Raw genomic sequence first — 18,101 nt, forward strand, 5'->3', positions numbered from 1 at the left:
GTGACTAAAAAGTTAAATGTTCATTTTTTACTTCCATGTTGCTTCTGCTGCTGTGAAACACCTGAAGGGTTAATAAACTTCTTGAATGTGGTTTTGAGCACCTTGAGGGGTGCAGTTTTTAGAATGGTGTCACTTTTGGGTATTTTCAGCCATATAGAACCCTCAAACTGACTTCAAATGTGAGGTGGTCCCTAAAAAAAATGGTTTTGTAAATTTTGTTGTAAAAATGAGAAATCACTGGTCAAATTTTAACCCTTATAACTTCCTAGCAAAAAAAAAATTTGTTTCCAAAATTGTGCTGATGTAAAGTAGACATGTGGGAAATGTTATTTATTAACTATTTTGTGTCACATAACTCTCTGGTTTAACAGAATAAAAATTCAAAATGTGAAAATTGCGAAATTTTCAAAATTTTTGCCAAATTTCTGTTTTTTTCACAAATAAACTCAGAAATTATCGACCTAAATTTACCACTAACATGAAGCCCAATATGTCACGAAAAAACAATCTCAGAATCGCTAGGATCCGTTGAAGCGTTCCTGAGTTATTACCTCATAAAGGGACACTGGTCAGAATTGCAAAAAACGGCAAGGTCATGAAGGGGTTAAAAAGGGACAGTGGTCAGGATTGTAAAAATTGGCCCAGTCATTAACGTGCAATACACCCTCGGGGGTAAAGGGGTTAAACACCTTTGAAAGCATAGCAGCAGCAATAGCTGGCACATCACACTAGTAAGTTGTTTATGCAAAAGATCCAGCAACAGCAGCAACAGCAGCACCAGCAGCGCTCTAACAACAGCCACAGCATCTACCAGACCAGCTCTGACAACAGCAGTAGCAGATTGAGTTGCTTGTAAAGGCAGATTGTGCTAACAACAGTCCAGTTATTTTTCTGATTGGCCCAGGTAAGACGCTTCTGGCATTGTTTATTGGTCATTAGTGGCTTGACACAAGGAATGCAACACTTGTAGCTCATGTCCTGGATACGTCTGTGTGTGGTGGCTCTTGCAATGACTCCAGAAGCAGTCCATTCCTTGTAAATCTCCCTAAAATTTTTTGAATGGCCTTTTCTTACCTTTCAAGGCAGCGGTTATCCGGATTGCTTGTACACCTTTTTCTACCACACTTTTTCCTTCCACTAAACTTTCCATTATTATGCTTGGATACAGCACTCTGTGAACAGCCGGCTTCTTTAGCAATGACCTTTTGTGGCTTAGCTTCCTTGTGGAGTGTGTCAATGAATGCCTTCTGGACATCTGTCAAGTCAGGAGTCTTCCCCATGATTGTGAAGCCTACTGAAACATGTAAGGGACCTTTGAAACCACTTAGGAAGCCTTTGCACGTGTTTTTTGTGATTTTTTTTTAATTTACTGAGATAATGAATTTTGGGTTTTCATTGGCTGTAAGCCAGGGGTCGGGAACCTTTTTGGCTGAGACAGCTATGAACGCCACATATTTTAAAATGTAATTCTGTGAGAGTCATAGAATATGTTTAAAACTAAACACAAGTAAATGTGTGCATTTTATTTAAGTCCAACACTTTTAAACTACAATAAGTCACTGAATTAATTTTAATAACATTGTTATGCTGTTGCTAACCAATGATGAATACAGTACTTCTTACCATTAATGTGACTTCTGGTGCTGCATGGTTTTGCTGATTGCTTTGTAGTCTGGTTGATACGTGGTGAGGTTAAGCTTCATGCAGGCATTGAGACTTCCATACGTTAAATGTGATCGTAAGTTGGCTTTCTGTTTCTCACAATTGCTAAAGCACCAGCAAAGCTAGCCGAATTCCAGTCACCTTATTGGGTCCAAACACAGAGTTGCTGCTGACTAGCTTGCACTTTGCACAGTAGCTCTTGACATGCTTTCTTCCTGCTGTCCCCAGCAGGATATTTCGATGTAAATGTAGTATGGCATGTGTCGAAATGCCGCTTTATATTTGACTGTTTCATCGATGCAATTTTATCATTGCATATTAGACATAGCATACATTATGTGAAAGTCTGTATTTTTACTTTGATGATACTTGCTACTTTACCACTTTAATTTACATATTACATTATCCATGTCACAAATATATTAATATTTCTTATAAATAAGTCCCAAATAATTTATATGCTACTCTACATATCATGTTATTTGCTCTTTTGAGATTTGTTTCCCTTTCTAAAATATAATTTTATAATTCTATTATTTGTGTGATTAAATAAAATATTTATATTAATAAATATTAGTTAACTATCTTTTTGAGAAGGATGTTTGTAGTAATAGTGGCAGTTAAGTTAATAGTTGTAATAGTATTAGTAGTATTAGTAGTGTTGGCTATTGTGATAGAAGTAATAGCAGTACAGGGTGATTCACTCTCTACTTTGCACCGAAAAATGATGTAACTTCTAAAAGCGATAATCTATTGAACTCAAATTTGGACTGTACTCACTTTGGTTCATGAGAAACTGATGTTTTAAAGCAGGTGTTGATAAGTATGTAAAAAGCAATAGTGCATATACAGCCATGGCCGAAAGTGTTGGCACCCTTGAAATTGTTCCAATAAATGAATTATTTGTGGGCAATATGAAAATCACAACAGACAAAAAGGGGAGAAGTTAACTCAATCTTTGCATTGTGTGTCTGTGTGTGCCACACTAATCATGGAGAACAGAAAGAGGAGAAGAGAACTGTCTGAGGACTTGAAAACCAAAATTATTGAATAATATCAACAATCTCAAGGTTACAGATCCATCTCCAGAGATCTTGATGTTCCTTTGTCCATGATGCGCAACATAATCAAGAAGTTTACAACTCATGGCACTGTAGCTACTCTCCCTGGACTTAAAATGGCAAAGAAAAATTGATTAAAGGTAGCAATGCAGGATAGTCCGGATGATGGATAAGCAGCCCTAATCAAGTTCCAAAGAAATTCAAACTGTTCTGCTCAGTGACAGCGTGAACTATCTGTTGACATTTGAATGAAATGAAACACTATGGCAGGAGACCCAGGACAACCCCAGACACAGAGACATAAAAAAGCTGGATTGCAGTTTGCCAAAATGTACGTGAGTGAGCCAATATCTTTCTTGGAAAGCGTCTTGTGGACAGATGAGATGAAGATAGAGCTTTTTGGAAAACCACATCATTCTACTGTTTACCGAAAACAGGATGCATCTTACAAAGAAAAGAGCACAGTACCTACAGTAAAAAATGGTGGGGGTCCAAAGATGTTTTGGGGTTGTTTCCTGCCTCTGGCACTGGGTGCCTTGACTGTGAGAAAAGCGTCATGAAATCTGAAGATTATCAAAAGGTTTTTGGGTCGCAATATAATACCCAGTATCAGAGAGATAGGTTTACATCCTAGATCATGGATCTTCCAGCAAGACAAGCATACTTAAAGAAGCACCCAGAAACGGATGGAGACAAAGAGCTAGAGAGTTCTGAAATGGTCAGCAATGAGTCTGGATCAAAATCCCATGGAACACCTGTGGAGAGATCTTAAATTGTTGTTGGGAGAAGGCACCCTTCAAATATGAGAGACCTGAAGCAGTTTGCAAAAGACGAGTGGTCCAAAGTTCCAGTTGAGAGGTGTAAGAAGCTTGTTGATGGTTATAGGAAGTGATTGATTACAGTTATTTATTCCAAAGGGTGCGTAGTCAAATATTAAATTGAGGGTGCCAACCCATTTTTTGGGTTTTGTGTGCAATTATGTACAATTTGCCTTATTTTCTCTGTTTTCTTGTGTTGATTAAATACACACAAAGGAAATAAACAAGTATATAACAAAACATGTGTATCTGTACTTCATTTTCTCAAACAATTTCAAAGGTGTCAACTCAGGATTCACTAAAAGATCTCAGACAGATTACTTAGCAAACACTGTTTTTGATCAAAAAAGCGTATAAGCAATCCCATCAGTGCCAAGTTGGATCCAGTCTGGATGGTCCTGACGTCTAGTATTAATACCTTGCTGTGACGCCCGGGAGACCGAGGTACCCAGCACCAGATCAATGAGGTCCGTCTCTTGAGGGGGATGTCACTAGTGGCTTGACCCGGTGCTGTGGCCTCAGGCGATGCACAATGTAAGGGATATCATGAAGGAACAGACACTTACTTGATCAGCAGCAGGTCCTCTCAGCTGTGATGACCCCGATCCTGGATCGATGGCTATTGTCCAAATGAAAGACTGAGGCGCTGAAACGTTTAACCAGTGTACTTCAACAAAGAGGGATTTGCAACCAATACTGTCACCGGAGTCTGTTTAAGAACTCTGAATTACTTTGACCCTGTCAGGATTTCCACCTTTTATTATGCGCAGTTTCTGTATGGCCCTGCTGCTGTTTGTGAACTGGCTGCCGACCCAATCTGTCTCTTCTATACTCTGGTTCGACGGACAACCCGAGTCCTTTTTGTCGGCTTACCCCCTCTGGGAGTACCGCTGAACTCTGTGTCTGTTGCTGCGTCTTACCCTAGTGAAGCTGATATCACCTCACTTCCTTCCAGTTGCTGTATTATATATAATAAATATAGCTACGGATCCGGTATCCGTCTCTGCGCCTATTCTGGGTAGAGGTTATTGCTACCCGGTTCTCACAATGTCCTTTTCCTCTATTCCTCCATTCCTACTATGGGTATTACGGGCCTATAATCCGTTATAGGGCTGTTAGGAGTTCAGTTATACGACCTCTCACTTTCAGCTCCTCAACCCAACTGCCAGTCCTTTTCTCAGACCAGAATAGATCAAGGGGAGTCTCTGGAGCTCCCCCTTCTGGCCGGAGATGGTAGTGCAGTCTTGCTATTTTAATATTTGTATTTGGTGTCAATAACTATTTTTGTGGCAAATACCCCTATGGGCGCCACATTTTCCCCCTTAGTTAAGAGCAGTACTCCGGGACTGTGGGACGATAACATTTTGAAATAACAATTGATATGTACAGAGTCTTAAAAATGAAAAGTTACAAAAACCACTCAAAGAAACCAAAAAAAATGGAATTCTGTAAAAATCACTTCAAATAGCGTCCATTAATACAGTTCTATCCTCGAAGGTACTAGGAAGCAAAGTTCACAAAGCAGTCTTTCCGGAGCTTTGAATTAGTATTTCCGGGCTGATAAAAAGTTCAAGAATATCCAAGAAGTTCATGCAGGTAAGTCTCTGTAGGTACTGGGCTTAAACGTTACAGAACGATAACAATGACTATAGTCTTATAGTTGGTAATCCGCATACCTGGCCGGTAATTGACCCTGGGTACTACGCTGGGATCTACGTAATAGCGGTGTCTCTTTATGTAGTGTACTATTGTCTACTGCGGATATAGTATCTGTCCTCTCTGCTAAAGATAATTCCACCACTATGGGGTTGGCAAGTCCACCGTGAATGGGATCACTCTGATCAGGAATCTGTTCTTCCTGACCTGGAACCTCTTGTAGTACGGGGTCAGCCTCTTCCTGTCTTGGGACTTCTAATATTGGGTTCGGTGTTGGATAAAAGGCCACCATGGGAACCACTACTGCACCATGGTATGTTAGTAGGGTTTTGGGAAAGTCTCCTATACAGGTGTGATACATTTCCTCCTCTTTTTCCTTTACTGGTTGAACCTGTATAGGTTGAATAACTTCTGATTCTGGCTGGACAACTTCTGGCTCTTTCAAGGTTTCCGGACATAATTTAAGATTGTCTCTTGACACTAGTACAGATGTTAAACCTCCGTTTTTGCTAATGAGATACATTTTAGGATTATCCATTCTTGTTGGTAAAACTGTGTAGAGTACGGCTTCCCATTGATTATCCAGTTTATTGGTTCGACGATTCCTCTTGAGTACTTGGTCACCCGGTCTTAATGGAGTTGCTAGAGCATTCTGGTTGAAAGTTCGCTCTTGTCTTTCTCTGGTTTGCTGGAGGCTTCTTTCCACACTCTCTTGCACTTGGCGATACTGCTTTTGCCGTACAACATCCCAATTGGAGTCTTGAACTTCTGCGTCTGGTTTCAGAATTCCCATTTCTAGATCGATTGGCAATTGGCTGGGTCTTGCACGCATAAGATAAGCTGGGGTGCAGTTGGTAGAGCTCACCGGGACATGATTATACAGATCCACCAAGTCAGGCAATTTCTCTGGCCATTGATTCCTTTCCGTTTCAGGTAAAGTCTTTAGTAGGTCTATCACAATATGGTTCATCTTCTCACATAAGCCGTTTGTTTGCGGATGATAGGCCGTCGTCCGGATCTTTTTGCAACCATACATATTACAGAATTCTCTGAAGATCTCTGATTCGAAGGCTGTACCCTGGTCAGTGAGAACCTGTTCCGGATATCCATGGGGTCTACAAAAGTACGTTTGGAATGCTTTGGCTGCTGTTTTTGCAGTCAGATCTTTTACAGGTACTACTACCAAGAAGCGCGAATAATGATCCACGATGGTCAAGGCATAGACGTAACCGGACCGGCTCGGTGTCAACTTCACGTGGTCCATGGCTACTAGTTCAAGTGGTTGTTTGGTGATTATGGGCTGCAGTGGTGCTCTTTGGCTCTTTTGATCGTTCCTTCTGAGGTTGCACGGGCCACAGTTTCTACACCACTGTTCGATTGATTTTCTCATCCCGACCCAATAAAATCTTTCTCTCAGAAGTACTTCTAGCTTTTTCCAACCAAAGTGACCAGCACCATTGTGGTAAGCCTCGAGGACCATCCTCACATCTTGTTTAGGCACGATAATCTGCCAAACCAATTCATGTGTTTTCGGATTGGTGTGTCTTCTACAGAGTTTCCCTTGATACAGGAACATTTTGCCTCTCTCTTTCCAGAGTTGATGTGTCTCTTCTGGGGCATCCTCATCGGGATATGCACTTTGCTCAGTCAATAGTTCCTTCACTAGCTTCACAGCCGGATTGCTATCTTGGGTGTCAGCCCATCTATGGTGTGCTAACGTATTAAAATTCACTTCTTGTTGTTTCTGATAGGTATTTGACTGACGATGTTTTACCTTGGGCTGATGAAAGGCTGGTAGTTCAATTTCTTCAAACTTCCCCGTTTCTTCTTCTACATCTCTCAAGTGTGGCATCCGGGATAGGGCATCGGCATTTCCATTCTTGCGACCTGCTCGATACTTGATCACGAAGTTGTAATTAGATAACCGGGCTATCCATCGCTGTTCTAATGCACCTAATTTAGCCGTGTCTAGGTGGGTCAATGGATTGTTGTCAGTATAGACAATAAATTCTGCACCGGTCAAATAGTGTTTGAAACGTTCAGTCACAGCCCAAACTACTGCCAGTAGCTCCAATTTGAAGGAACTATAATTTTCAGAATTTCTTTCAGTAGGCCGGAGTTTTCTACTTGCAAAGGCGATGACTTTCTCCCGACCTTCTTGCTTTTGTGACAGCATCGCTCCCAATCCCACATTACTGGCATCGGTGTAGAGGATGAAAGGTTGATGGTAATCCGGATACGCCAGAACTTCTTCTCCGGTTAGTGCCTTCTTTAGTTGCTCAAAGGAGTCTTCTCTTTCGTCGTTCCACTGAAAAGGAGGGTTTCGGTTTGAAGGTTTCTTCGTCTGCCCTATCAAAGCATCTTGCAAGGGCGCTGCCAATTTGGTAAATCCTTTTATAAATCTATGATAGTAACCCACTAATCCCAAGAATTGCCTCACTTCTTTTGCGTTTGTAGGTCTTGGCCAATCCCTTATGGCAGTTATTTTCTCGGGATCCGGTGCTACTCCCTCCGAACTCACGATGTGCCCTAAGTATTGTACCTTTGGCTTGAGAAGGTGACATTTGGATGGTTTGATTTTCATACCATACTTGGATAAGGCTTCGAACACCTCTGCCAGGTCTGTTAAGTGCTGTTCGTAAGTCTTTGAGTAGACAATCACATCATCTAGGTACAGGAGGACGGTCTCGAAGTTCTTGTGTCCGAGGCAACATTCCATCAGTCGCTGGAAAGTACCAGATGCGTTGCAGAGTCCGAACGGCATGCGATTAAATTCGCTTAGACCCATTGGTGTGGTGAATGCCATTTTTTCTTTATCTCTCTCAGCCACAGGGACTTGCCAATACCCGCTTGTTAAGTCTAAGGTGGAAAAATAATTAGCAGATTTCAAAGCAGTCAAGGACTCTTCTATCCTAGGCAAGGGATAGGCGTCTTTGTGGGTGATGTTATTAATCCGCCGGTAGTCTACGCACATTCTCATGGTTCCGTCCTTTTTTTGACAATCACCAGAGGGGCTGCCCAAGGGCTACAACTATCTCTTATTACCCCGGCCTGTTTCATCTCTCTCAGCATGTCCTTCGCGCATTGATAGTGAGCGGGCGGTATGGGTCTATATCTTTCTTTTATCGGGGGATGGTCACCGGTGGGGATTGTATGTTCCACCCCTTCTATCCGTCCGAAGTCCAATGGGTGTTTACTGAAGACCTGTTCATATTCCGTCACGAATCTATACATCCCTTGTCTTTGAGGATAGGTGTTGAATCTACACCCACGTCTAGCTGTTGACACCAATCCTCCGATTCTCCATCTGAGCCGTTATTTTCCACCTGACAGGTCGATTCTAAGGGCTCAACGGTTGTGATGGCATTGTTGTCAACAGTATATAACTTTGCCACTGTAGCGTACCTTGGCAAAGTGACCTCTTCCTCTCCACAGTTCAAAAGTCGTACCGGCACCCGTCCCCGGTGTACCTCGACCACCCCTCGTGCCGTGAGTATAGTGGGCCTGCTGTCGGTGTACGCTGGTTCTATTAAGGCTTGATAGTCTCGTCCTTTAGTACCAATGGCCGCTCTACACCATACCAGCATTTCTGTTTTTGGTGGGATTACAATAGACGTTGGATCACTCACCCTCACACTGCCGATTTCTCCACCTGCAACTTCTATCTGTTGCCTTAACATTAATACTTTTATTTCCCTCCAGAGAACTCTCTGCTGGCAGGATCGGGCAGTTTCAGCAATTTGTTGTAAGACAGAAATAACTTCGGAAAAGCAGTTCTCTAACACATTCATTCCTATCAATACAGTTGGTTCACAGTTCTGTCGGTCAACATCAACGACAATTATACCCTGTTTCTTCAATTCTGCTTTACCAATCTTTATGGTCATCTCCCTGAATCCTAGTTTCGGTACCAACTTACCATTACTGGCCCATATATCTAGTTCAACATCAGAGGGTCCTTTATCAATATCTACCTCAGCCCAGTACCTCTTATAAAGGATATATGGTATGGATGAAATCTGGGAACCTGTATCCAGCAAAGCGTTGAGGGGAATTCCGTCCAGCACAATAGGGATGATGGGTCGTCCTCCGATGTACCTGTCGTGCCAGGGTGTTGGGCCTTGAAAATTCATTCCTGTGAAGCGGCCCGCATTCCCAGGGGATTCCCGTTTAAATCACAATTTTGTACAAAGTGGCCTGGCTGCTGGCAACGGCGGCAAATGGGCTGTCCATCCGGTTGGTAGCAGTCACGGGGTCGTCCTCTCCATGTCAGGTATCTCCGAGACCTCATCCATGGAACATCCTCTCTACGGTTTGCCAACTCTATCTTGGGTTCTCTCATCTCCTGCATGGTTTTAGCCATTGAAGCAACAACATCAGTTAAAGAGTCAAGCTTTTTCTGAAGAGCCTCATTAGTAATGGGCCCCAGGGACTTAGCACTGGCACAGGACGTAGCTGAAGTCACTGGCATTCCCCGTTGCTGAAGTACATCTGCCATGGGTTGTGTGAGGTCCTGATCCCGAGGTGCCTCTGCCAGCTGGAGACGTATAGCGCTCTCCTTTAATTGGGCAAATGTCAATTCAGGGTTCTTAAAAACAAGCATGCTCACATGCCCCCGGTGAGAAGGGGTGTAGAGTCCCTCAATAAATTGGTCTCTTAGCAGTTTATCGGCTCCTGTGTTAAAAATGGGTTCAGCCAGTGTAAGTGATTTAAGGGCTTCCTGCAGGTTTAAGGCAAAATCTCTCACGCCCTCATTAGCTTTTTGTTTGCAATTAAAGAATCGTACTTTAGCTTTGCTGCTGGCAGTGGTTTCAAATGTAGCTTTTAATCCAGCAAATATGCGTTCAACAGTACCTTTTAGATCAGTTGCCCATGCCGTGACTTCTCGCTTAGCATGGCCACTTAACTGCATCATCAGGAGACTAACACGCTGAGCTTCACCCACGGGGAACATATCAAAATGAGCCAGCATCTTTTCCCTGAAACCGTTAAGGGTATTAGGTTCACCTTCATACATTGGAAGCCACGGGCCACCCGGGGTATATGGCATCAACACTGGCATGATGGGCGCCACTCCTTGCACTGCTGCGCTGCCAGGCTCTCTATCGACACTCTGTCTTTCAGCTGCATTAGCGTCGCCGGGTGCTGCGGCGTCTCCGTGCTGCGACATACTGTACCCCCTTAGTTAATCCAGACCCCTCCGGTCCCAGCTTCCGTCTAAATAATGTAGATTCGTTCCTCTGTGCAGCAGGATTGGTTTTCCCCTTGCTCTGATGTCAGAGCACTCTGCTTGGTACCGCTCACAATGACACGCCCCCTGCTGCCTCTAACTGCCGCACGCTCTGTGATGGTGGATTTTGAAGTTTTTCAGTTAGACTGGGGCTTGGGTAATGACGTAGCTCGATTAACAGTTTTGTGCCTAACGGTTATGAGATGATTACATCAGGGGATGGCGGCCATTTTTACCCCATTATAACCAATGGAGAAAAGTCACTTTCAATAGTTTTCAATGGGGAACGGGATTTTCTTTAATAAAGTCAATTTCCAAGATTTTTCATCCAAATTTTCAGTTTCAGACTCCAATTACGGCACACAATACCCAGTGTACGGGCTGGCCCAATCCTGTTCGTGACGCCAGTTGTGACGCCCGGGAGACCGAGGTACCCAGCACCAGATCAATGAGGTCCGTCTCTTGAGGGGGATGTCACTAGTGGCTTGACCCGGTGCTGTGGCCTCAGGTGATGCACAATGTAAGGGATATCATGAAGGAACAGACACTTACTTGATCAGCAGCAGGTCCTCTCAGCTGTGATGACCCCGATCCTGGATCGATGGCTATTGTCCAAATGAAAGACTGAGGCGCTGAAACGTTTAACCAGTTTACTTCAACAAAGAGGGATTTGCAACCAATACTGTCACCGGAGTCTGTTTAAGAACTCTGAATTACTTTGACCCTGTCAGGATTTCCACCTTTTATTATGCGCAGTTTCTGTATGGCCCTGCTGCTGTTTGTGAACTGGCTGCCGACCCAATCTGTCTCTTCTATACTCTGGTTCGACGGACAACCCGAGTCCTTTTTGTCAGCTTACCCCCTCTGGGAGTACCGCTGAACTCTGTGTCTGTTGCTGCGTCTTACCCTAGTGAAGCTGATATCACCTCACTTCCTTCCGGTTGCTGTATTATATATAATGAATATAGCTACGGATCCGGTATCCGTCTCTGCGCCTATTCTGGGTAGAGGTTATTGCTACCCAGTTCTCACAATGTCCTTTTCCTCTATTCCTCCATTCCTACTATGGGTATTACGGGCCTATAATCCATTATAGGGCTGTTAGGAGTTCAGTTATACGACCTCTCACTTTCAGCTCCTCAACCCAACTGCCAGTCCTTTTCTCAGACCAGAATAGATCAAGGGGAGTCTCTGGAGCTCCCCCTTCTGGCCGGAGATGGTAGTGCAGTCTTGCTATTTTAATATTTGTATTTGGTGTCAATAACTATTTTTGTGGCAAATACCCCTGGGGGCGCCACATTTTCATGGGTCAAAACTGACCTCAATGTGAATAAGGTATCGAGTAGGACCGTGGCCCAACAATGGGAAGCTATACACATAATGCCCTGCTCAAAAAAGGAAGGCATGCACTGGCCATCCCAACTGAATACACCTTGGCGCTGGTGGATTGGCTTTTATGCTTTTTTTTAACCCCTTAACGACCGCCGATGCGCCTTTTAACGGCGGTAGTTAAGGGTACTTAAACCACAGCACCGTTAATTAACGGCACTGTGGAAAAAAGTGTATAGCGCCCCCCCAGAGTCGGATTTTCTCTGGGGTCTCGGTTGCTGGGGGGTAGCCGAGACCCCAGAGAACATGATTCGGGTTGGTTTTTACCGACCCCCGGGTTGCGATCGCTGGTAATTAGCCGAAAAAAAAAAGTGATTTTCCATTTAATTTCTCTGTCCTCCGATGTGATCACACATCAGAGAACAGAGAAATGGGGTCCCTGATCACCCCTCGATACTCATCCGTCTCCCCCATTGCTCCATTGGCGCCACCATCTTCTTCCGGCAAAAAAAATGGCAGATCTTTGGGGTCTTGGCTGCCGGGGGTAGCCAAGACCACAAAGAACATGATCGAGGTTGTTTTTTACCGACCCCTGTTTTGTGATCGCCAGTAATTAACCGTTTACCGGTGACCGCAAAAAAAACGGTGTGTCATTCTCTGTCCTCTGATGTGATCACACATCAGAGGACAGAGAAATAGGGGGATTGGGGACACTGTCATACTTACCGGTGTCCCTGGGTCCTCCTGCGTCCCCTCCTGGCCGCTGGCTTCTTCCTCCGGTAAGAAAATGGCGGGCACATGCACAGTGCGCCCACCGTGATCTGCCAGCTGGCAGAGGAAGATTCTTCCTCGTTTCATTTTGGTCACTGTGATTTCTCCTGTTCCCCTTGAGAAAATAAAAAATTGCTAGCTAAAAAATCATTTTTGAGGGAAAAAAAAGGATTTTTTATTTTCACGGCTCTACGTTATAAATTTCTATGAAGCGCTTGGGGGTTCAAAGTGCTCACCACACACCTAGATAAGTTCCTTAATGGGTCTAGTTTTCAAAATGGGGTCACTTGTGATGGGTTTCCACTGTTTAGGCACATCAGGGGCTCTCCAAATGTCCAAATGTGACAAGGCGTCCGATCTCAATTCCAGCCAATTCTGCATTGAAAATGTAAAACGGAACTCCTTCTCTTCCAAGCTCTGCCATGCGTCCAAACTGTGGTTTACCCCCACATATGGGTTTTAGGCATACTCAGGACAAATTGCACAACAACTTTTGGGGTCTAAATTCTCCTGTTACCTTTGTGAAAATAAAAATTTTGGGGCAAAAAGATCATTTTTGTAGAAAAAATGTGTTTTTTTTTTATTTTCACAGCTCTACGTTATAAACTTCTGTGAAGCACCTGGGAGTTTAAAGTGCTCACCACACATCTAGACAAGTTCCTTTAAAGGGTCTAGTTTCCAAAATGGTGTCACTTGTGGGGGTTGTACTGTTTAGGCACATCAGGGGCTCTCCAAACGCGACATGGCATCCGATCTCAATTCCAGCCAATTCTGCCTTGAAAAAGTAAAACGGAACTCCTTCTCTTCCAAGCTCTGCCATGTGCCCAAACAGCGGTTTACCCCCACACATGGGGTACCGACGTAATCAGGAGAAATTGCACAACAACTTTCGTGGTCTAATTTCTCTTGTTACCCTTGTGAAAATAAGAATTTGTGGGCAAAAATATCATTTTTGTGTAAAAATGCAATTTTTTTTGTTTTCGCGGCTCTACGTTATAAACTTCTGTGAAGCACTTGGGAGTTCAAAGTGCTCTCCACACATCTAGATAAGTTCCTTAAGGGATACAAAATGACCTGCTGAAAAAATACCAAAATAGGAGGACCATAAGGTAACCAAAGAAAATGTAGGGACAAACAAAATCCTCCAGAGTGGATTCTCATAGAAAATAATTTTATTAAAGTACATAATTTGAATTAAAAACCATTAAAAATTGGAAATGCAACTCAACCACAAAAATGATGAGAAAAAGCGCGAACACTGTACATGATAATGATATGGTACATAAAGTGCAACAATACAAATTATGCAGAATAGCGAACATCAAGGAATAATCCGACAGACAGTTTAAAGAGAGGTAGAAAAATTTGACAATATAAATGGAGTAAATGTGAGTATAATATCATCAATACTAGTCATAGAAATAATATGGCCGTTCAAGAATATGGTGTGAAGATTAGGTAAAGTGCATAGTGCAGACAATTTTCAATGAAATATATAGAAAGGGATAAATCAATCCAGTATCTAATTGCATATCAAATCTGTCCGTTTTTCATGTGAAGGCTAAGAATATAAGGAAAATTTTTTTATTTTAATTATTGAAGCAGTGTGGTAGGATCAGTGAGATCCAAAACCTTCAAAGGAAAAACAAAGCATAATGTGCACACCATGACCTGAAATGGTTAAATAGACCGCAGTAGCAGCAACTGAAAGTATCAAAGGTAATCAAGATACAACCTGTCTGAAGTCTCGTACCAATGTACCCCTTAACGCGCGTTTCGATATTCAATCTTCAGGAGAAATTGCACAACAAATTTCGTGGTTCATTTTCTCTTTTTACACTTGTGAAAATCAAAAAATTGGTTCTGAAGTAAAATGTTTGCAAAAAAAAGTTAAATGTTCATTTTTTCCCTCCACATTGTTAGTTCCTGTGAAGCACGTAAAGGGTTAATAAACTTCTTGAATGTGGTTTTGAGCACCTTGAGGGGTGTAGTTTTTAGAATGGTGTCAAGTTTTGGTATTTTCTGTCATATACACCCCTCAAAGTGACATTAAATGTGATGTGGTCCCTAAAAAAATGGTTTTGTAAATTTTGTTGTAAAAATGAGAAGTCGCTGGTCAACTTGTAACCCTTATAACTTCCTAACGAAAAAAAAATTTGTTTCCAAAATTGTGTTGAAGTAAAGTAGACATGTGGGAAATATTATTTATTAACTATTTTGAGAGACATATCTCTCTGATTTAAGGGCATAAACATTCAAAGTTTGAAAATTGCAAAATTTGTAAAATTTTCGCCATATTTCCATTTTTTTCATAAATAATCGCAAGTATTATCGAAGAAATGTTACTACTATCATGAAGTACAATATGTCACGAGAAAACAATGTCAGAATCAGCGGGATCCGTTAAAGCGTTCCAGAGTTATAACCTCATAAAGTGACAGTGGTCAGAATTGTAAAAATTGGCTTGGTCATTAAATACCAAATTGGCTCTGTCACTAAGGGGTTAAATCAAAAACAGTGTTTACTAAAAACTCTTTGTTATTTATATGTACTATTGCTTTTTACTAACTTATAGCAGGGTATATGTTCATTTTGTTTCTATCTTAGGTTTTGCCTATTTAATGGCCAGTGTGAACATGCTTCTAGACGTTGCATGTATACCAACTTAAGTTAATTTCTCTCAATTTTATAATAGTAAGGGTATGTCTCCACGTTCAGGATTGCATCAGGATTTGGTCAGGATTTTCCATCAGTATTTGTAAGCCAAAACCAGGAGTGGGTGATAAATGTAGAAGTGGTGCATATGCTTCTATTATACTTTTCCTCTGATTGTTCCACTCCTGGCTTTGGCTTACAAATACTGATGGAAAATCCTGACCAAATCCTGATGCAATCCTGAACGTGGAGACATACCCTAACAGTTGTGGTAATAGTAGTTGTAATAGTAGTAGTAACTTTTAGGGGTCCTCACTGAAGACAGATTCTCCCATTATTTAGACAGGAAATGACAGCTGCTGGTGATAAGATTCTATGTAGAAGGAGTGGGGAGGAGAAGTTAGGAGCTATAGGTAGAACTACTCCCTCCTCTATACATAGAATTGTATCAGTCCTAACTGCCTTCTCCTATCTCAGTAATGAGAAATGTGTCTTCTTCACTGAATAATGATTTTTACCTGTACAGTGATAATTTAAAATATTAAGTATCAGTCCTGACGGAGAAAGAAGTAAATTTCTGTGATGAGATATGTTACAAAGTTGCTTATTTTTACATGTACGATTGATTTATGTAATAAAAATAAAAACGACGATTACTCTTTAAGTTGAAGTCAAATCTCACATTTATATACCATTTAATTACCAATGTCAACTGGTACTGAGCAAAGTATTGAGATGTCTGTGAGAATCTGAAGACATTTTGGACTTTATATATGAAAGGTCAGTTCTTGCATTAGTAATTTGTTGCTCTTCTATAAAACAGGAAACAAACTGCTTCGAAAGTAGAGCAGTGACGTTCCGCGGCCGTCAGGAAGGCATTATTGTTATCACTACTGAGATCATGACATACTTTTACATCTCTTTATGTGTTTATAAATCATATTACTGCAACAGTCACTGCTCCATAAAATTGGTTATACAGTACAGAAACTCGTGTACATGTTGGTATTATGGATTTGCAATATATCAATTACAAGAATTGTAAAAGAGAATATGTTGCCTTAGAAGAACTATGGCGCTGCACAGAAAGTGATTATGGTTCCATTCAAGGTGAGCAGCTAAATGGATTGTAGTGGTGGGAGTCACATTCAGACTGTGGTACCAGAGTGGTCCAAACGCTCCTTTGCTGCAAAAAATATATCAGTATTATAAAAATCACTTTGAAGGTGCAGGTGGGAGCTTTTCATTGAGGTCCAAGAGCTTTAGTTTAAAGGGAATCTCTTACCCCCTGCATTCTTTTAAGCTATTACTATGTGCATACAGGTAATAGAATGGTTAAACCAGTTTCACCTGTATGCTTCATAGCTGCGGTGTAGATGTTGAGAAATATGCTTTTAATGTTTTATGCTAATAATTTATTCCAGGTTCCGGTACATGCGGTGCCTGAAAGAAACCCTTGCCTCTACTTTTCATTAAAAAACCATCCCACTCCCATACATGTCTCAATGACCCGTGGCATGCTGTTATGATGCTGTAATCCCACGCATGCGCTGTGCACCTGCGCAGTTATGGGTGCCTTATCCGCCCTTGTTTGGGCAGTGCCTTCATCCAGCTTCTGCACAGGCATCGGTGAGTCACTGCACAGTAGATGAGACTTGCCTGCACAAAAGATCGATGAACACACTGTCCACAGAAGTGCAGATAAGGCACCCATAACCTCAAGAGTGCACAGCACGAGCAAAATTACTGCGCCACAACTGCATGTCACAGGTCACTGTGAAGTGCATGGTAGGGGGGTGGTAATGAAGAGAGGGGGCAGGGATTTCTTCCAGGCACTGCACATCCCGGAGCCTGAAAGAAATCATTAACATAAAACATTAAAAGTGCATTTCTCAACATCAAAACCGCAGCTATGGGCATACAAATAAGACTAGTTTAACCATTCTATTACCTGTATGCCCATAGTAATAGCTTAAAAGCTCTTCCATGTAATATGGAACCAAAGGCACTTTCTGTGCTGGAAAGCAGTCTCCATGCACATGAAATGTTAATGAGGCTTAAGTAGAGATGCGGGAGAATTAGGCTGGGGTCACACTTGGCGTAAGACAATACGCCACGTATTATACGTCCGTACTACGGCCGTAATACGGAGAAATGTTCCCAAAATATTGATCCGTAGTCAGGGTGTGTCAGCGTATTTTGCGCATGGCATCCTCCGTATGTAATCCGTATGGCATCCGTACTGCGAGATTTTTGCGCAGGCTTGCAAAACCGACATCTAATGGATTTATGTGCTCAAATGTTCATTAAAACATACATACAGTATATATATATATATATATATGTCATTGAGACACATATATATATATTCTGTATTTAGATTTCATTCAGCGCGATATCTGTGAAAAGTCGGTAATTCAATTGCCGGCTTTTCATTTCTCCTGCACAAACCCGACAGGATATGAGACATGGTTTACATACAGTAAACCATCTCATATCCCCATTTTTTTTTGCATATTCCACACTACTAATGTTAGTAGTGTGTATGTGCAAAATTTCAGCGCTGTAGCTGCTAAAATAAAGGGTTAAATGGCAGAAAAAATTGGCGTGGGCTCCCGCGCAATTTTCTCCGCCAGAATGGTAAAGCCAGTGACTGAGGGCAGATATTAATAGCCAGGAGAGGGTCCATGGTTATTGGCCCCCCCGTGGCTAAAAACATCTGCCCCCAGCCACCCCAGAAAAGGCACATCTGGAAGATGCGCCTATTCTGGCACTTGGCCACTCTCTTCCCACTCCCTGTAGCGGTGGGATATGGGGTAATGAAGGGTTAATGCCACCTTGCTATTGTAAGGTGACATTAAGCCAGATTAATAATGGAGAGGCATCAATTATGACACCTATCCATTATTAATCCAATTG

This window comes from Ranitomeya variabilis, chromosome 3, assembly GCF_051348905.1.
Source record: "Ranitomeya variabilis isolate aRanVar5 chromosome 3, aRanVar5.hap1, whole genome shotgun sequence".
Taxonomy (NCBI): Eukaryota; Metazoa; Chordata; class Amphibia; order Anura; family Dendrobatidae; genus Ranitomeya; species Ranitomeya variabilis.